This window comes from Scyliorhinus torazame, chromosome 21 (assembly GCF_047496885.1).
Source record: "Scyliorhinus torazame isolate Kashiwa2021f chromosome 21, sScyTor2.1, whole genome shotgun sequence".
NCBI lineage: Eukaryota > Metazoa > Chordata > Chondrichthyes > Carcharhiniformes > Scyliorhinidae > Scyliorhinus > Scyliorhinus torazame.
In genome coordinates this window covers 103,657,393-103,678,679 of record NC_092727.1, presented here as the reverse complement: position 1 = coordinate 103,678,679, position 21,287 = coordinate 103,657,393, and the positions used below count along the sequence as shown (strand labels likewise).

Below are 21,287 nucleotides of genomic sequence, written 5' to 3'. Positions count from 1 at the left end.
AAGGGACTTGGAAGTCCTTGTTCACAGGTTCAGCTTGCAGTTAAGAAGGCAAATGCAATGTTAGCATTCATGTCAAGAGGGCTAGAATACAAGACCAGGGATGTACTTCTGAGGCTGTATAAGGCTCTGGTCAGGTCTCCTTTCGAGTATTGTGAACAGTTTTGGGCTCTGTATCGAAGGAAGGATGTGCTGGCCTTGGAAAGGGTCCAGAGGAGGTTCACAAGAATTATCCCTGGAATGAAGAACTTGTCGTATGAAGAATGGTTGAGGACTCTGAGTCCGTACTCATTGGAGTTTAGAAGGATGAGGGGGGATCTTATTGAAACTTACAGAATACTGCGAGGCCTGGATAGCGTGGACCACCTACCTGCACTTGAATAATGTTTTTCGCAACTACTGGACGTCTCCAAGCACTTTGCTGCCAATAAGTACTTTGAATTTTAATGGTTCTAATGTAGGAAATGCAGCAGTAATTTGAGCAGAGCAAACTCCCTCGACAGCCTTGTGATACTCACTGGCTAATCTGTTTTTCTGATGTCAACTGAGGAATTAATGTTGGCTGGAATTCCTTTCTCATTTTTTTTCTAAGTAGCCTCATGGGACTTGGCACGTCCAACCAAGTAGGCTAATGGAGCCTGGGATTATCTCATCCAGAAGTGGCACCTCAAACAGTAAGGCTCTCCCTCAGTGCTGCACTGCCATGTCAGCTGTGCTTTTGTGCTTATGGGCTGGAGTGGGAACCTCGTGACTCTTGAGGCGAGAGAGCTACCAACTGAGACACAGCAAAACATATGGGGCTGCATTTCCATCCTTGAGGCGAGGAGCAGGGGTCGGGAAATTTCCCGGTTCGATCCGCTCACTTTGAGAGAAAGTGTCAGGAAGGACAGGATTTTCATTCTGGGAGGGAGGTTGGTGGGGGTGGGGGTGTTTGGAGGTATGCCGCTCCAATTTAAGAGGGGTGGGGCAAAAGAATAAGGATGAATATAGCAAAAGGTTCAGGAAAAGAGGGCATGGAAGGGTGAGGTTTGGTCAGCAGAGGTTGATGGAGTGATGGAGGGTAAAGAGAGGAGAGAAGAGAAGAAGGAGAGAGAGAATGGAAAAAAGTGAGGGGGGAGGACATAGAATGAAGTAGCTAGGATATATGATCAGTGGTAAGATTTGGCGATGGTAGTGAGGTTTTTGGATATCTCTATCCTATAAAGTACATTATTATGGTTTGTTAGTATTTGTTAATGTAGATTGCATTGTTCTGGATAAGGGAAAGAGATGATGGGTATTTGAGCACAAAAGTCCTGAGCGATTCTCCTACCTGCGGGGGGCTGGTAGTGCCCCGGAGTGCTCCTCGCAGCTCTGGCTGCGGATATGGGGCCCCGCACTTCCAGTCGGGAGTCCGCGCATGCGCATGGCAGCGGCCTGCAACGGCCGCCCCGTGAGACATGGCGGATTCGGACTGCGGAGCGGCATCAAAAATGTAGGCCCCGAGATTGCACGTGCCCGCGGGTCCGTGACGCACATTCACTCCCCTGGCTGTCTATGAGGCCCCCCCGGTGATCGATCCCCCCGCCCCCACCAGGGCGGCCACGGGCTGAGTCCGGAACCACCCGAGATTCCCGATGACCGATACGTTGATACAACCACGCCGTCGGGAACTCAGCCAATTTTGCGCGGAGAATCGCTGAGGGGGGCGCCTCTGTCAATGCCCCCCCTAGCCACACCGCGTAGTTCCTGCGTGAGCGACTCCCGAGCGATTCTCCGGGGATCGGAGAATTGCGGGAGCGGCGCCAGTCCTGATTTCCGGGTAAATGGCCATTCTCCGTCCCCGCACCGAACGCGATTTTGGCGCAGCGGCTCTGAGAATCACGTCTTTAGAAAATTAAATCTAACCCTGCTTTTCAAATTCCTCGGTGTAGGGGCCTCACTAACGTTTGTACAAGTACAATTTCCCAGTGATCATCTTTGGGCCTGGGAATTTTACGTACAGACTGCTTTATAAAACCGCACAGACTCCTTTATAAAAATGAATTGGAAATAGTCCAGGGTGTCTGCTTCATGGACTGACTGACCTTTTCTACTTAATAATTTATGTTTCTTATTCCGATAAGATTTGATGCTAAACACAACCACTGCAAACACACCAAAGTAACACTTACAACAAAATTAAATTACTATCTTCCAATGTACCTGAGGCCTACAAGTTGTTCTTGCGCTTCTCTGAGCCATTAAGGCTTCTTAACTTGTGTGGAGATCATTAAGCTAATGTAATCCACCCCAAGAACGCATGAGTTACATGCTCTGGTTATGGTGCATCATTCAAATGAGCCAGTGTCATGGAAGGGAACTGTAATTAGTGATTTGTAGAGGACTATAGATGAAGATTGATATGAGTGGTAGATGAGCACAATGTTCATTCGTCTGATGAACAATAAGAATCTGCAATGTGGGTTCCTTCGAAACAAGATAGATTCCCTTAACAGAGACTTGTTGCGACTGTTTCAGGGACAGCAAAAGTGATAATTCATGAATGAAAATGATTCATCACAAAAACCTGAGCTTGACAGATCACCCTGTTGAATGATAATTACAGCTATCACATCTAATAGCATAACCCTGTCATTGTGGTAAAGTAATTCCAGCGTATGTAATATCCTGAATAGGAGCTACAAATTATTTAAAGATGATAAATTCAAAAGAGTTTCCAATTTTGTTTTCTGCCCTATGCACTGATAAATAACATTCACTAAAAAAGTCAAATATTGTCTGGTTCACTGTTGAAAGCAAGTGCTGTAATAGCTGAACTGTTTGAAATTGCAATCGAAACTCAGTAACATTTAAAATGCTTTTTTATTTGCCCTTTACAGGTTTGAATTTGCAGGTTATATAATGCACATTACCAAATTTGTCATTGTGGTGATATCATGGTTGTGTTGTAATTCACCAACTTGCTGCTAGGACTCTCATTGGTATATAAGTGAATGTTAGAGTCAGGTGATCCCTGAGACTGGCTGGAGGGAGCTAGAGAGAGAGGTTGCTTGAGCATGATCATACTGTTATTCATCTGTTGTTTTGTAAATAGTTTATGCACAGTTAATGTTAAATCATTTATAGCTGCAGCTACAAGTGTTTTTGTAATATAAATCAGCCCATCCGACAAGAACATTACATGGTACCAGGGTTGGAATGTATTAAAAACTGAGAAAGCCTGCCATGAGGATATTTGAAGATTTTGCAGACGGCAGGAATTAACAACATGGAGTCGTTGAAGCCACCAATGAGTCTCAGATTTCATGGTAATGTGGACAGCAACTGAGGAGCATTTAAACAATGATTTAATCTGTTTCTTACTGCAGTAAATTTAGAAGATCAATCAGATTTATGTAAGGTAGCGATGCTCCTAACAGCGGCAGGGCCAGAAGCAATTGCTGAGTTTAATACAATTAAATTTGCAAGCGATGAAGATCGTAATTTGAAAATTTGATGCACATTGCACCCCCAGAAAGAGTTACATTTCTGAATGCTATGTGTTTAGCTCACATTTATAGAAGACAAGAGAGTCCATAGATCATTTCATCACTGATTTAAAGTTAAAAGCTAAAACCTGTAATTTTTCTGTGGAATCGTCCATGTTTCGGGACTATGATTTGGTGTGAATGATAATAAGCTGAAGGAACAGTTGCTGAGGGAATCAGAGCTGTCGTTAGAACAAACAGTTAAGATTTGTCAGGCTCAACTTCCGGGTGCGGCTACGCTGAGCTAAGTCGCACGTTCGGCAGCTCCCGCCAGAAACGGACTTTTGGGCTCTTTTGAGGGGCCCCAACGGCAATTGTTCGACGGTTCCCAGCATGGGAAGGTGACAGTACGGTTCCCCCGGCACTGTATAGATTGGACCAGGAGTGGAGCGGTCAAGAAAGTGATTTTAGTGCAGCGAAAAGTGCTAGGGGGGAGAGGCAAGATGGCGGCGGGTGGAGACCAAGCAGCGTGGGCGCTATGGTCGCAGGAGCAGCAGGAGTTCCTCAAAAGCTGCTTTGCGGAGCTGAAGGCAGAACTGCTAGAGCCAATGAAGGCGTCGATCGAGAAGCTGGTGGAGACCCAGAAGGCCCAAGGGGCGGCGATCCGGGAGGTGTGGCAAAAAGCCTCGGAGAACGAGGATGAGATCCTGGGCCTGACGGTGAAGGTGGAGGCGCACGAGGCGCTGCACAAGAAGTGGCAAGAAAATTTTAGGACATGGATAATTGGTCGATGGGCCAAAGAAAAGCGGAGCAGCAGGTGGGAGAACACAGAGATCCGAATATACCAGGACTGGAGCGCGGAGATGGCCAAGAAGAGGGCCGGCTTCAACCGGGCTAAGGCGGTTCTACATCGGAATGGGGTGAAGTTCGGGATGCTGCAGCCAGCGCGATTGTGGGTCACATTTCAGGATCGGCACCACTACTTCTAGAGGCCAGATGAGGCGTGGACCTTTATCCAAACTGAAAGGTTGGACTCGAACTGAGGGTTTGATGGGAAGGGGTGCCTAGGGGGGGTTACTGTGTTTTGGGGGATGTTCTGTTCTGTTTTCTTTGGTGCTGGGTGGGGTTGGGCGAAATGGTTCGATGTGGGGGCTGGGTGATGTGGGTGTCGGTGTTGGATGGACAGGGCCCCGCAGAGTGGGGGGGGGGGGGGGGGGGTTGGAGGCCCGGGATGGGGAGTTGAGAGAAGGCCGCAAAAAGGGAGCTGGGCAGAGAGGGCGGGGCCAGCTTGGATGGAAAGCGCTGGCTTTTTCCCGTGCTAGGAAAGGAAGGGGGTGGGGCCGGGGGGAAGGGCAGTGCTGGAGATGAGCACACACTGACTGCCAGGGGGAGGTGGAGGGACTCTCACACTGGGGGGGTCGATGGAGTGGCGGGAGAGGCCGGAGTCAGCAGGAGTCAGCTGACTTACGTGAGTGCCATGGGGGGAGCAAAACGGCTAGAGGAGGATCTAGCTGGGGGAGGGGGGGGGGAGAGTAGGGGGGAGGGGGGGGACGGTTGCTGCTGCATTGGCCAAAGGGGAGCTGGAGCTAGGAGAGGGAGTCGGGGCGGGGGTCCGCCGCCTGGGGGAACGGAGGGTGCGGGAGGCGCGGGCACGTGGCTTGCCTAAAAAGGGAGATGGCTAGTCGGCAAGGGGGGGAAGGGGGGCGGGAAGCCCCCTGATTCGGCCGATAACTTGGAATGTGAGGGGCCTGAAAGGGCCGGTCAAGAGGGCCCGGGTGTTGGCGCACCTAAAGGGACTGAAGGCAGATGTGGTTATGCTACAGGAGACGCATTTGAAGGTGGCAGATCAGGTTAGGCTGAGAAAGGGGTGGGTAGGGCAGGTCTTTCACTCGGGGTTGGACACGAAGAATCGAGGGGTGTCGTTTGAGGCACTGAATATTGTGACAGATAATGGAGGTCGGTACGTGATGGTGAGTGGTAGGTTGCAAGGGGTGCGGGTGGTATTGGTGAACTTTTATGCCCCGAATTGGGATGATGCCAGATTTATGAAGCGCATGTTGGGTCAGATTCCGGATTTGGAGGCAGGGAGCCTGATAATGGCGGGGGGGGGGGGACTTCAACACGGTGCTGGACCCAGCACTGGACCGGTCTAGGTCCAGGACGGATAAGAGGCCGGCTGCAGCCAAGGTGCTCAGGGGGTTTATGGTCCAGATGGGGGGAGTGGATTCCTGGAGGTTTGCCAGGCCGGTGGCCAGGGAATTTTCCTTTTTTTCCCACGTCCATAAAGCCTACTCCCGGATAGATTTTTTCATCGTGAGTAGGGCGCTAATCCCAAGAGTGGAGGCACAGAATATTCGGCCGTAGTCATTTCAGATCATGCCCCGCATTCAGTGGAGCTGGAGCTGGGGGTGGAGAGGGACCAGCGCCCGCTGTGGTGCCTCGATGTGGGACTGTTGGCGGATGAGGGGGTGTGCGGGCGGATTCGGGGGTGTATCGAAAGATACTTAGAGGCCAATGACAATGGGGAGGTGCAGGTGGGGGTAGTCTGGGAGGCGTTGAAGGCGGTGGTCAGGGGAGAGCTAATCTCCATTCGGGCCCATAGGGAGAAGAGAGAGAGGCGAGAGAGGGAGAGACTGGTGCGGGATATATTAAGGGTGGACAGGAGCTATGCAGATGGCCCCGAGGAGGGACTACTTAGGGAGTGACAGAAGCTCCAGACGGAATTCGACTTGCTGACTACTGGGAAAGCAGAGGCGCAGTGGAGGAAATCGCAGGGGGCGGAGTATGAGTATTGGGAGAAGGCGAGTCGGATGCTGGCACATCAGCTTCAGAAGAGGGAGGCAGCGAGGGAGATTGGTGGTGTTAGGGATAAAGGGGGGAATAAGGTGCGGAGTGCGGTGGGAATAAACGAGGTATTCAGGGGCTTCTATGAGGAGCTGTATAGGTCCTCGGGGAGGAGCGGATGCGCCAATTTCTAGATCGGCTGAAATTCCCGAGGGTGGAGGAGGAGCAGGTGGTTGGGCTGGGGGCACCGATTGGGCTGGAGGAGCTGGTTAAGGGACTAGGGAGCATGCAGGCAGGGAAGGCCGCGGGGCTGGATGGGTTCCCGGTTGAATTCTATAGCAAATACGTGGACCTGCTAGGCCTGCTGCTAGTGAGGACTTTCAATAAGGCGAGGGAGGGGGGGACCTTGCCCCCGACAATGTCCAGGGCGCTGATCTCTTTGATCTTGAAGCGGGACAAGGACCCATTGCAGTGTGGATCATACAGGCCGATCTCGCTCCTCAATGTCGACGCGAAGTTGCTGGTGAAACCTCCCATCAAACCCTCTGGCCATGAGAATTGAGGACTGTGTCCCGGGGGTGATTCATGAGGACCAGACGGGATTTGTGAAGGATAGTCAGCTGAACAATGTGCGGAGGCTCCTTAATGTAATTATGACGCCTTCGGTGGAGGGAGAAGCGGAGGTAGTGGCGGCTATGGGCGCGGAGAAGGCCTTTGATAGGGTGGAGTGAGAGTATCGTTGGGAGGTGCTGCGGAGGTTTGGGTTTGGGGAGGGGTTCATCAGTTGAGTTAGGCTACTATATAAAGCCCCGATGGCGAGTGTGGGTACGAACCCGCGGAGGTCGGAGTACTTTCGGCTGTACCGGGGGACGAGGCAGAGGCGCCCCCTGTTCCCCTTGTTGTTTGCACTGGCAATTGAGCTATTGGCCATGGCATTGAGGGACTCAAGGAACTGAAGGGGATTGGTTCGGGGGGGAGAGGAACACCGGGTGTCGCTGTATGCAGATGACCTGTTACTGTATGTTGTGGACCCAGTGGAGGGGATGGCGGAGGTCATGCGGATCCTTAGGGAGTTTGGGGACTTTTTGGGCTATAAACTTAACGTGGGGAAGAGTGAGCTCTTTGTGGTGCACCCAGGAGACCAGGGAAGGGGGATAGACGAGCTTCCGCTGAAGAGGGCGAAAAGGAGCTTTCGGTACCTGGGGATCCAGGTAGCTAGGAGTTGGGGTGTCCTGCACAAGCTCAATTTGACGTGGTTGGTGGAGCAGATGGAGGAGGATTTTAAAATATGGGATAAGTTGCCATTCTCGCTGGCGGGTAGGGTGCAGTCGGTTAAAATGACGGTCTTCTCTTTGTATTTCAGTGCCTTCTCATTCTGATCCCTAAGGCCTTTTTTAAATGGGTACGCAGGAGCATCATGGGATTCGTGTGGGCGAAAATGACCCCGAGGGTAAAAAGGGTTTTCCTGGAGGGACAGAATCTATGTGGCTACTACTCGGCAGCCAATGTGGCGATGATCCGTAAGTGGGTAATGGGGGGGGGGGGCCGGCGTGGAAGAGGCTAGAGATGGCGTCCTGTGTGGGCATGTGTCTGAGGGCGTTGGTGACGGCAATGTTGCCGCTCCCACCGACAAGGTACACCATGGATCCGGTGGTGGCGGCGACTCTGAAGATTTGGGGGCAGTGGAGGCGTCATAGGGGTGAGGTGGGGGCCTCAGTTTGGTCCCCGATTCGAGAGAACCATCGGTTCGTCCCGGGAAGGATGGATGGGAGGTTTCTGAGCTGGCATTGGGCAGGGATTAAAAGAATGGGGGACCTGTTCATTGATGGGACGTTTGCAAGCCTAGGGGCGCTGGAGGAGAAATTTGGGCTACCCCCGGGAAACGCTTTTAGGTATATGCAGGTGAGGGCGTTTGTGAAACGGCAGGTGAGGGAATTCCCGCTGCTCCCAGCACGCAGGATTCAGGACAGGGTGATCTTGGGGGTATGGGTTAGAGAAGGCAAGGTCTCAGCGATTTACCAGGAGCTGCAAGAAGAGGAGGAGACCTCGGTGGAAGAGCTAAAGGGCAAATGGGAGGAGGAGCTCGGGGAGGAGATAGATGAGGGTCTGTGGGCTGATGCCCTGAGTAGGGTTAATTCTTCCTTCTCTTGCGCCAGGCTCAGCCTGATACAGTTTAAAGTTGTTCACAGAGCGCATATGACAGGGGTGAGGTTGAGTAGGTTCTTTGGGGTGGAGGACAGATGTGGGAGGTGCTCAGGGAGCCCAGCATATTACGCCCATATGTTCTGGTCATGCCCAGCGCTAGATTGGTTTTGGAGGGGCTTTGCGAGGACTATGTCCAAGGCGGTGAACGCCCGGGTCAAGCCGAGCTGGGGGGTAGCATTATTTGGGGTATTGGACGAGCCGGGAGTGCAGGAGGCGAAAGAGGCCGGAATTCTGGCCTTTGCGTCCCTGGTAGCCCGGCGGAGGATTTTGCTACTATGGAAAGATGTGAAGCCCCAAAGTGTGGAAGCCTGGATTAATGATGTGGCAGGGTTCATCAAGCTGGAGAGGATAAAGTTTACCTTGCGAGGTTCTGTGCACGGGTTCTTCAGGCGGTGGCAACCGTTCCTAGATTTTCTCACGGAGCGTTAGGAGGAGGTCAGCAGCAGCGGGTGGGGGGGGGGGGGGCGGTTCCTTCTGGGGTGGCGTTTGGGTTAGGTTAGGGTGTTTTCCTATTTGTGTTTTTATTGTTATATGGGGGGTTATTGTAGTTTGGGGAAATTCCATGTAATGTATAATCCTTGTGGGTGGTGTTCTTATGTTCTTGTTTCTTTGTTTGAATAAAGATATTTTATTAAAAAAAAGATTTGTCACGCCCACAAGCTAGCAGCACAACATTCTAAAATGTTTCTCAATAATGGCGGCGTCTTCTTAGAGGGAAGCACTCCGGTTGCTGCCCTTTTTCCCAAAAAGGCGTGAAACCTCCATAAAAAGGATGGAAAGTTCCTGCAGCTCCTCGCACACCAACAAACAGGTTAAAGATCAGGGCAAAGTATTTCTGTGTAAAAGGTGTGATCAAAGGTATAAATTATGGCAATGTTCAGCGTTTGGCAAGTTTTGTTCCAGATGCAAAGGAAAAGAAAATCACTTTGCTCAAAATTATTACTCTAAGCTCAACCACAGATCAGTCAGCTCAGTGTAAGACATGTGGGCTGGATTCTCCGCAGCCCCGTGCCGAAACCGCGTTTGGAGCGGGGGCGGAGAATCCACTTTTACACGTGAATCGGCCCGGACCCTCCCCGCAATTCTCCAGTCCCCGAAGAATCGTTCGCGCGTGATTTACGCAGTGCAGCTTGGGGGGGGGCCATTGTCAGAGACCCGCCCAGCGATGTTCTGATCCCGACTGGCCGAATTCCCGACAGCGTGATTCTAACCACATCTGGCCGGTTGGGTAGCGGGGGGTGAAGTACTGGGGGGGGGGGGCCTTATGCGTCGATCAGGCGGGTTAGATCGAGCAGCGCGGGAACCATCGTTGGGACCTTCTTTGTTGGTCCAGGTCCGCCGGCTGAGTCCGCCATCGTGTTCGGCGCGGCCGCTGGAGGCCGCCGTCATGCGCATTCGCGGACCCGCAACCGGACGTGCGGAGGCCCGTATCCGCAGCTAAAGCTGCGAGAAGCACTCCAGGGCCCTCCAAGGTAAGTGAATAGCTGTAAAAAAATTTAAGGGAAGTCTGGGGTGAAATGCCAGCGTTTTTACGCCGCCATGGGGTCATAGCCCAATTTTTGGAGAATCCAGCCCAGAGTCTCCAGTGATGAAACATCATTGTTTGTTGGAGTAATAACAGAGAAGAATAATCTTTTGGAGAATCAAAAAATTCTCTAGCACTTAAAATATGCAAACTGATACTCCATTTAAAATAAATGTGCTTGATGAGGACAAATGGCTGCTACCACTCGAAGTGAACAGTACAGTGGTCCAATTGAAGTTAGACACTGGTGCCAAAGCCAATGTAATCAGCATGACTGATCTTAAAAATCTAAAAATCTGTCGATTAGAAGAAATCACAAAATATCTCTGAAAGATTATAATGGTTCAAGTATTAAATGTTATGGTGCTTGTGACCTGAGTGTGGTGGTGAAGAATACAACTTATTCCATCCCATTCTGCATTTTATCCGAGGGTTTGGATTCACTATTAGGTGATCAGTCCTGTGAAGAATTAGGTCTAGTGCAGTTGGTATATAGCAACCACAAAGGATTGGATCAGCACTCCGACAATTCTGAGAACATTATCCGCAAATTCAGCGATGTGTTCACAGGTTTTGGTACACTATCATTCACCTAGAGGATACAACTCAAAAAAGATGCAAAACCTGCAATACATACCCAAGAAGAGTACCTGCACCTCTTTGGGACTGCCTCAAAAAGGAGCTAGACAGAATGACAAAATTAAAAGTAATCAGTAAGATAGAAGAACCTACCGACTGGGTAAACTCCATTGTTTGCGTAAAGAAAAGGAATGGCGATATTCGCACATGCACAGATCCTAAAGATCTTAGCGAGAATATCAAAAGAGAACTTTATCAAATACCAAAACGTGAGGCAATCACATCTGAGATGGCTGGTGCACAATTCTTTACAAAACTTGATGCATCTCAGGGTTTCTGGCAACTAAAGCTAGAGGAACAACGTACAAAATACTGCACTTTTCATACGCCATTTGGACAGTATTGCTTTCTGAGAATGCTGTTTGGCATAATTTTTTCATCTTGCCATGGAGCACATAATCGAAGGCATCGAAGGTGTACGTGTGTACGTGGATTATATCATCATTTGGGACTCAACCATAGAAGAGCACAAGACGAGGTTGCTTAAAATTCTAAGGGGTGTCAGGAGAAATGGGCTGAAGCTCAATAAGCAAAAGTGCCAATTTGGAGTAACTGAGGTCACGTTCCTAGGTGACAAGCTCTCGCCGCATGGCATTGAACCTGACAAGGACAAAATCTAAGCAATTCTCAACATGCCAAAACCACACGACAAGAAAACCATGTCAAGAGTGATGGGTATGACCAATTTTATAAGGAAATTCATTCCAAACCTGTCAGCAAAAACAACACATCTGCGTCATCTCCTGCACAAGACAGCAGATTTCATTTGGACTGAGCAACGTGAGCAAGAGTGGAAGAATCTCAAGACTTCACTAACCACCACGCAGGTTCTCACATATTTTTGACCCATCTAAGCAGATTAAAGTGGCAACAGATGCGACCAAAGATGGTCTGGGAGCAGTTCTTCTGCAACTCGAGCATGACGATTGGAAACCAGTCACATATGCATCAGGATCCATGACGACAACAGAGCAGAGGAATGCTCAAATTGAAAAAGAATGCCTAGGTTTGGCTGTAGGCTTGGAGAAATTCCACGGCTATGTGTCTGGGCTTCCAACTTTCACAGTTCAGACAGATCATTGTCCTTTGATTAACATCATCAAACAAAATTTCAGCGAGATGTCTCCATGCATTCAGAGGTTGATGATGAAGTTACAACGCTATGACTTCAATCTCATCGACACGCCAGCAAATATTTTTTCTTAGCAGGTGCATTATCGAATGCGACGATACAAAGTATTCGTCGTGAAATTGCTGAAGATGTAGGTTTGCATGTTAATCTTATTTCCACACTACTACCCGTATCAGATACAAAACTACATGAGATCCAAGAAGGATCAAACTCTTCAAGAGGTGATGAGGAACATCAACTCACACTGGCCTAGAGGTCAACTTATGGAGTTCTGCAATATAAGATATGAACTCAGTATCATTAATGGAGTGGTGCTTTGTTTGAACAGTATAATTCTACTTCAATCTCTTCGCAAGGATGTACTAAAGAGGATACATATAATATATAATAAAAATATAATAATATTTATTGTCACAAGTAGGCTTACATTAACACTACAATGAAGTTATTGTGACACAGTAGCACAATGGTTAGCACAGTTGCTTCACAGCTCCTGGGTCCCAGGTTCGATTCTGGGCTTGGGTCACTGTCTGTGCGGAGTCGGCACGTTCTCCCCGTGTCTGCGTGGGTTTCCTCCGGGTGCTCCGGTTTCCTCCCACAGTCCAAAGATGTCCAGGTTAGGTGGATTGGCCATGCTAAATTGCCTTAATGTTGGGTGGGGATACTGAGTTCAGGGGTTACAGGGATGGGGTGGAGCCATGGGCTTAAGTGGGGTGCTCTTTCCAAGGGCCGGTGTAGACTCAATAGGCCGAATAGCCTCCTTCTGCACTGTAAATTCTATGATTTTATGAATCCCCCAGTCGCCACATTATGATGCCTGTTCAGGTACACTCGAGGGAGAATTCAGAATGTCCAATTCATCTAATAAGCACATTTTTCGGGACTTGTGGGAGGAAACGGGAGTACCCGGAGGTAACCCATGCAGACACAGAGAGAACGTGTAGACTCATCACAGACAGTGATCCAAGCTGGGAATCGAACCTAGGACCCTGGCGTTGTGAAGCAACAGTGCTAACCACTGTGCTACAATGTCACCGACGTATCATTGCAAGCAAACAAGAGAACCTATGCAAATATATGATTTACCTACGGCACCATGGCAGAAAGTAGCTATGGATCTCTTTCACCTACAAGGAAACATTATTTAATGATCATAGACTCTTTTTCAAACTATCTCGAAATTGCTCTACTGTCAAGCATAATGGCAAGTAGTTTAATACTGCATACCAAGTCAATTTGTGCTGGACACAGAATTCCGCAAGTCATCGTGACTGACAATGGTTCTAATTTTAACTGTAAAGAGCGGCAACAATTTGCAATCACGTATGATTTCAATCACATCACTTCGAGTCTGTTGTACCCTCAAGCCAATGTAAAAGCCAAAAAAGGTATACATATCGTTCAACAATTGTTGAAGAAAGCAATGGACAGCCAATCTGATCCATATCTCGCACTATTGAGTTACAGAGCGTCACCATTGTCACATGGTAAATCGCCAGCAGAGTTACTCATGATTAGAAGGTTGTGTACCACACTTCCATACCTGGGAAAGGAGGAGAATGCATTGGTACTGCAGGAAATGCAAAACATTAAAGCAAAACAAAAGCAGTTCTATGATAGAGTGTCTAGAACATTACCACCTCTGAGTAGTGATGACATTGTGAGAGTAGACGATTCAGGCAATTGGGCGAGAAAAGCCAATATATTTGAAGAAGGAGCACCTCGTTCCTACACTGTACAGACAGTAGATAGATTGGTTTAAAGAGGAAATCGTCACGCACTCTTGAAAACCAGGGAAGACTTTCACAATAATGTGATGGATGACGAATCTACGTCAGAATCAACATCAGCTGCATTGTCAGATGGTTCAGCAGTTCCTGAGCATGAGAATGTCATGGAGAACATTGAATCTACAAGTTCTGAGCAGCAAGGTCAAACTTTGAGAAGATCAACCAGAGTCAGAAGAAATCCTGATCGACTCAATTGGTAGATTTGGACTATTTGTACACACTATGCTTGCTGTTCTTGTTGTATATATATATATATATATATATTGAAGGAAGAAATTAATACATTATCATCAGTATATTTACATGTGATATAATTTGCCTGTGAGTCTAACAGTATTATTGTTTTTATTTTAAACTGGTTTAACGATATATATATATATTTGTTAAACCAGTTTTTAAATAAGAATTTAAAAGCTAACACTGTTAGACTCACAGGCAAATGATATCACATGTAAATATACTGATGATAATGTACTAATTTATTCCTTCAAAGGAAAGGGGATGTGGTGATATCATGGTTGTGTTGTAATTTACCGACTGACCACTAGGAGTCTCTTAGTATATAAGTGAATGTTAGAGTCAGGTGACCCCTGAGACTGGTTGGAGGGAGCTGGAGAGAGAGGTTGCTTGTGCATGATCATACTGTTATTCATCTGTTGTTTTGTAAATAATTCACCCACAGTTAATGTTAATAAATCATTTATAGCTTTAGCTACAAGTGTTCTTGTGATATAAATCAGGCCATCCGACAAGAACATTACAATCATGACAGCAGACACATGTGACACAGGATATCCTTCAAACTGAACCAGTACTGATTGGGATCATTGACAGGGTGGGGAGTTTTCGGAGCATTCAGCTAAAAAGGTCTCCAGTTTAATCCCCAGACTGTGCTGCATTGACCAGTCTCATGTAGGGCTGTAATATGTCCTCTACAATTGCTTCATATGCCTGGTTTGGGAGGGAAAAGAGTATCCATGGTCATGTCCCATTCAGCAACCACTTCTGAAAGTGTGGCTATTGGGCGAGGGCTGGATTAGGGTAAGTTTGTGATGCTCTCCACTTTAGGAATTTTTTGGAAGGCGGGGGCTCAGCCCCCACCAAGTGGAGAGTCAGCGGGGAATACGTCCCCACCAGGTCCGATAAGCCTGGTGCCATTTTACGTTCTAAAAAGCGTTGATTGGCAGCAGGTGTGTCTTAGTCCTCATTTAGGTGGAAGCCTTGCCTTGGAGAGCCACCACCCAATCAAGTCTTCCAAGGTTAAGATAGTTACATTTTTCTATTCCCCCACCTTTATCCGTGATCTACCCATAGCCTGGAATATGGGGCTGGGCATGAAAAGTAATTAAGTCACCATCTAAGAGCTTTAATTGGGGCAAAGGTGGGCTTTCCGCCCTCCCCAGGAGCCCTGCCCACCACACTGTAAAATTGCTTCCAAGTTGGGCGAATGAGATCCCAGAGGATCACAAGTTCATAAAATTGAGGTCTAAAAATTGATCAGGTACAGAAGCTCCTGATTGATTTCTTCTCCTTCCTGAACAATGGGCTCTGAGGTTAATTACCATGATTATAATGTACTGCTTTAACTGATAACAGCTGATGTCCCAAATTAGCAACTGAATCTGGAATGATCAGATCTGAAGAACGATATTTTCCTTTTTGATTCATGCAAATATTTCCTCAGTAAGATTTACAAGGAAGATTTCAAAAATTGGTTTCCCTATGTTGAAAGCAAATATTAAGAATTTATAAAACTTTAGATTTAAAAAGAGAGTGGACTGCTTATTAGATTCAAGGAATACACTGCCACAAGGTGCCACAAGGAGAACAGAGATTGCAAGACATTAAAAGTTCTTCTTGGTTCAATGCACTGAATGAGGGTCTCTGCATGTCAGGAAATACAAATTTAGCAAAATTCCAAACATTATACTCTGTTCAAAAACACTGATCCTAAATTCAAACCAAAAAATATATAGTCTAGAGGGTGCATTACACACAATTTTAATCACTGTGCTTCAAAAGATTGAGGTTTTGTACAGGTAATTTTATTCATATAAGTTACATACCTTCAAAATATGCAAAATTCATTGCAAAGCATAATAATTATTGCACTTCCTTCATGCCCATGATGCTGAGTGGATTACCTGAAGTAATAACTTAATATAGAAATTTAAAGATAATGCAATATGCTGGGCTAAGCATGTTCTAACTAACACGCAGAATCACCTTCATCAGAGGGTTATGCTTGTAAATGTAGACCACTTAAGTATATGTATTCAGATACATGCTCAGCCCCAAAGGGTGCTTTACAAAACAGAGAATGGTGTAAGATGTAAAATGATGAAAAGTGTATCAGTGTTTGTATGAAACACAAACACTTATTCTCTGTTTCCAGACCCAGGTTGTATGATTCCTATTTAAATCGTAAGATGATGTTTTGAATAATAATCATTCACTTAATTGTGTTAGAAGAAGGATGTCAAAATATGTATCATGAGGGACATTCTTCAAATCTTTATCAGTTTATCTGCTTCATACGGATCTCGTACAGCTCAATGCACAGGAGGAGGAAAGAAAGAAGAAAGAACATTATAGCACAGGAACAGAACCTTCAGCCCTCCAAGCCTGCGCTGATTATGATGCCTGTCTAAACTAAAACCTTCTGCACTTCCGGGCTCCGAATCCATCATATAAAATGACCGTAATGTTTTAATTGAGAGTCCTGTGTAGTTTCCTCCCTGGAAATTCAGCTTGTCAACTATTCCAGTTTATCAGTAATAATTCTAACAAAATATGGGTCAATTGATAATTGAAACATAGACATCTTAGATTCCATAACACAGTGAAATCAAATTTAAGTAAATAAGGTAGTCAATAACGTTATTCAATTTAACACAAACACATCAATATTCTAAATCCATTTGCAAACAAACTGCTTTCATTACAAAACCAGTCACATTATACCATTTTAATTGAATTTTGGACAAACAGATAACCCAAAACACCTTTGAGCTTGGACAGCAGAGCGAGTAATCACTTTGAAGTTATCTCCTTTGCGTCTGCTAATCACTCCCGAGTGACTCAGTGGGCAACAATCCAGAAGATTGTTAAAGCAATTTTAACATTGATATAACATGTGCTAACATAAGACCTGTCACAACCAATACCCGTACTTCCATCTTTTTCAAAAAAAGATCTAATACATTTGCACGCAAAACCCTAGCAACCCTGAGACTACAGAGTTTGTATACGTAATTCCCAACAGCCATTACAATTGTTTCAGGCTACAAAACTATTAACAGTAGGAATTTTATACTGTAATCAAACAGAGAGAGATAGAGAGAGGAGTTAATCTACCCTCATTGGCTATCCAAGTCATGCAGTCAGTAATTGCACCCTTGAGTTTTTTGTGCAGTGTATTTATTTTGGCAGTGCATGTAGCTGCAGAAATTTAAAGATATCAAATTAAAAACATGGCCAGTCTGAACTGCAGCTTGAACCACTGGGAATTTGAAATTATTTTGCTGTTTTTTTCATTAAAGGGGGCATTCTTCACAGAAATTCCTGATATCAGCTGTTATGCAACTGACACATTGCAACTTCAGTGTAGATATTAAGGCTATTACTGCAATCATTCATCTCCTTAGTCAGACAGCAGGGGCGTCATTCTCCGACCCCCCGCCGGGGGCGTGAATCCCGCCCCCGCCGGTTGCCGAAGTCTCCGGCACCAGAGATTCGGCGGGGCGGGAATCGCGCCGCGCCGGTTGGCGTGCCCCCCCCCCGCTCGATTCTCCGGCCCGGATGGGCTGAAGTCCCGCCAATAAATTGCCTGTCCCGCCGGCGTGGATTAAACCACCTTTTGAACAGCGGGACAAGGTGGCGTGGGCGGGCTCCGGGGTCCTGGGGGGGGGGCGCAGGGCGATCTGGCCCCGGGGGGTGCCCCCACGGTGGCCTGGCCCGCGATCGGGGCCCACCGATCCGTGGGCGGGCCTGTGCCGTGGGGGCACTCTTTCCCTTCCGCCTCCGCCACGGTCTCCGCCATAGCGGAGGCAGAAGAGACTCCCTCCACTGCGCATGCGTGGGAAACTGTCAGCGGCCGCTGACGCTCCCGCGCATGCGCCGCCCGGGGATGTCATTTCCGCGCCAGCTGGCGGGGCAACAAAGGCCGTTTCCGCCAGCTGGCGGGGCGGAAATTCCTCTGGCGCCGGCCTAGCCCCTCAATGTTGGGGCTCGGCCCCCAAAGATGCGGAACATTCCGCACCTTTGGGGCGGCGCGATGCCCGTCTGATTGGTGCCGTTTTGGGCGCCAGTCAGCGGACATCGCGCCATTTCGGGAGAATTTCGCCCCAGGTCTCTAGAGAAACATTCTAATAGACACAGTGCCCTTAACATGGACATTGGTAACAATTATTTTTGTCCCACCAAAGGCAGGGCTGGATTCTCTGCAGCCCGATGCTGATATCGGGGTTGGCGCCGGGCCGGAGAATCCAGTTTGACGCCGTAATCAGCCCTGGCGCCAGTTTGACGATTCTACGGGCACCACAAATCAGCACCACCGGGGAGTATGCCGCGCTGCCAGGGGGCCATTGCCAGAGGCCCGCTCAGCAATCCTCCGCTCCCAACCGGCCGAGTTCCCGCCGGCATGGAACTAACCTGCTATTGCTGGTCGGGAAGCTCGCATGTACCGCATTCGCCCTGGTCGTGGGCAGGCAGATCTGAGACCGGGGGGGGGGGGGCTTTTGGTGGACGGGGCATTAATATGCGGGGTTTGAGGGTTGGGTACGCGGCCAATCAAGGGGTTTCTTTCTTGGGTCTGGCTCCGCGGTCCAAATCCGCCATGGAGCACGGTGCAGCCGCTGGAGGCCGCTGCCGTACACATGCACGGCCTCTGACCTGGAAGTGTGAGGGGCCGTATTTGCAGCAAAAGCTGCGAGATTCACGCCGGGGCGAAATTCCCTGCAGGGCTGGGAATTCGTTTCACTTTTTGCAGGAATCTCAGGAGTAACACTCCACCATTTTGGCGCTGGCGTGGGGACATAGTGTCAATAATGGAGAATCCAGCCCATGGGCCAGAATTCTCCAGCCATTGTGATTCACTGTTCCCGCCTGCAGTGCATCCGCACCCGCTGGTTTCCCATCGGTGTGGGTTGGCATCAATGTGAAATCCCATTCACAAGTGGCGGAAGTAGAGAATCGCGCCACCAGGGAACGGCGTGCCGCCGAGAAACACGGGTCTGGGGTAACGGAGAATCCAGCCACTTCTGTGTGGATTCTCTCCCAGATATGTAAGATTAATAAAAGCATGAACAACATGCGAGCAGTATGTTTGAGGAGAGATAGGGGCTGCATCAAAGGGCTGCATCAAGTGGGCTTCGATGTCCACAAACCTTACTTTTCCCAGAGGATAGACTCGTGGAACAGGAGGTAAAAAAGAAAAGAAGCTGTTAGATGGATTCCTGGAGCAATAGCTAATAATGTGACTTCATTTTCATTTTCTATGCCTCTCTGTGGGAATGGGGAGGTTGGTGAATGGGGACAAAACCAGTGAAGGATGGGGTAGTAGGCTGGGCAGACACAGACCTTGTGTCCCAGAAACAAAAACATAAATGGGGAGCCTGAAAACCTCAGAGGAATGTTTGCCAGCCCACAAGGATCAAAGAGACCACATTTTCTATAATTTCACAATCCTGAGCTTTTGTCATTAAAGCCTTTACCAACACAAACTGGCATTCAGATTTCAACAGAATGCCGCCTTCCATTGTTTGAGTACACAGTAACAAATCACATCTTTAAATCTTCCCATTCAGTGGAAGAATTACACATAAGTAAAAAGTGCAAATACGTAGGAATGAACAAAAACAGTAAAAATAAGTTAAACTGAACATACATCAAAAATAATTTTAAAAATAGTCATCTAAGGAATAAGCAGCATTGATTTCATACTCTGCATATTTGCATAATCACTAGTCGCCAATGAAAGGCTTAAAATATACAGCATAAATGACGGCAGAAAGGAAATGGCACTTGATGGTGTTGCATTTTGGTTGTTTTGCTTCCCACCTTAGGATAGTTCATTAAGATATGAAATTCAGTTCCAGGGATTGTAACTTGGTGGTCAGGCAATTTGTTTACACTGGGGCTGTGCATTGCCAAAGAGAAAACCGTGAGGCGAAGCTATATATTTAGTACAGGTCCTGGCAAAGCAATGTCATGGGAAAGGATGGCCAAAATGCTGAGGTTTCACAGGCCTCTTCAAAAGGACACACCCACATGGTAGAATCTCCTGAACTAAATGTTCTGCCAGCTTTCAAGATGTGTGCAATAGCGCCACCTATGACATATTTGTGATATTCCATCATGGCTGTCTGATGCCTATTGCAAGCTCTAGGTTTAGTATAAATCTTAAGCCTGCTTAATATAACATTAATTAAACTCAACCAACTTCATCACCCACTTTCCCATTGCTGTTAGAAAAGTTCACCTTCAGTCCATCGTCACCGGGTGTGCTTTTCCCAAGCTGACTGATCCTCTGGATGTCTTTTGAGGAACATGTGCCGTCAGCATTCTCCTCCCCTCATCTCCTGAAGGCATTGGCTTAGACTGGGTATGTATTAATACTTGTTGCCCTTCAGTGCCCAAGCAATGAATCTTCGGTGAACTTAAGCAATAACTGTCAGCAGGATGGGTATGGCAGGGGCATGCGGGCGCATGTTTCAGCCAATCCCATTCTCACCCGATATTTGCACATAGAAATGTTTCAGCAGCAGCTAACATTTGAAACCAGGAACACCAAGTAGATTTTCTTTCCTGCTCTACAGCAGTGTGGTCAATTATATATCGTCTCCTTTTTTCTGTTTTCGTTTGTTTGTTTATTGTCACGTGTACCGAGGTACAGTGAAAAGTATTTTTCTGCGAGCAGCTCAACAGATCATTAAGTACATGAAAAGAAAAGAAAAGAAAATACATAATAGGGCAACACAAGGTACACAATGTAACTACATAACACCAGCATCGGGTGAAGCATACAGGGGTGTAGTGTTAATCAGGTCAGTCCATAAGAGGGTCGTTTAGGAGTCTGGTAACAGCGGGGAAGAAGCTGTTTTTGTGCGTGTTCTCAGACTTTTGCACCTCCTGCCCGATGAAAGAAGTTGGAAGAGTGAGTAAACTGGGTGGGAGGGGTCTTTGATTATGCTGCCCACTTTCCCCAGGCAGCGGGAGGTGTAGATGGAGTCAATGGATGGTAGGCAGGTTTGTGTGATGGGTTGGGCTGTGTTCACGACTCTCTGAAGTTTCTTGCGGTCTTGGGCCGAGCAGTTGCCATACCAGGCTGTGATGCAGGCAGATAGGATACTTTCCATGGTGCATCTGTAAAAGTTGGTAAGAGTAGCTGCAGTTGAAGCTGAGATCAGCTAACTCAGCACAAACCTGGGATTGAAATTCCGTGCTGCATCTTATTCGGCAGCACAGGAAAAGCAATGGGGAAATGTTTTGCCACAGGTTTCCATTTCCTCAAAAGCAAAGGTGTTTAATTACCCTCCTTTTTGAATTTTCATAAGATTTTTTTACATCTTCGCAAGAGTGCCCACAAATTACTACAAAACTGCTAATAACAGCATGCAATGCTGTCTGTGTACACATCAGTGAGATTTTCAACTGGGCTATTTAGAATACTAATAATCTTTATTGTCACAATCTTACATTAACACTGCAATAAAGTTACTGTGAAAAGCCCGAGTCGCAACATTCCGGTGCCTGTTCGGGTACAC

General features: G+C 47.5%; 1 protein-coding gene across 1 annotated transcript in view; it reads left to right on the top strand.

Moving 5' to 3' along the window:
• Positions 1 to 21,287, top strand: part of LOC140398454 (sterile alpha motif domain-containing protein 14-like) — a 495,360-nt gene that overhangs the window by 170,679 nt on the left and 303,394 nt on the right. The window lies entirely within an intron of this gene.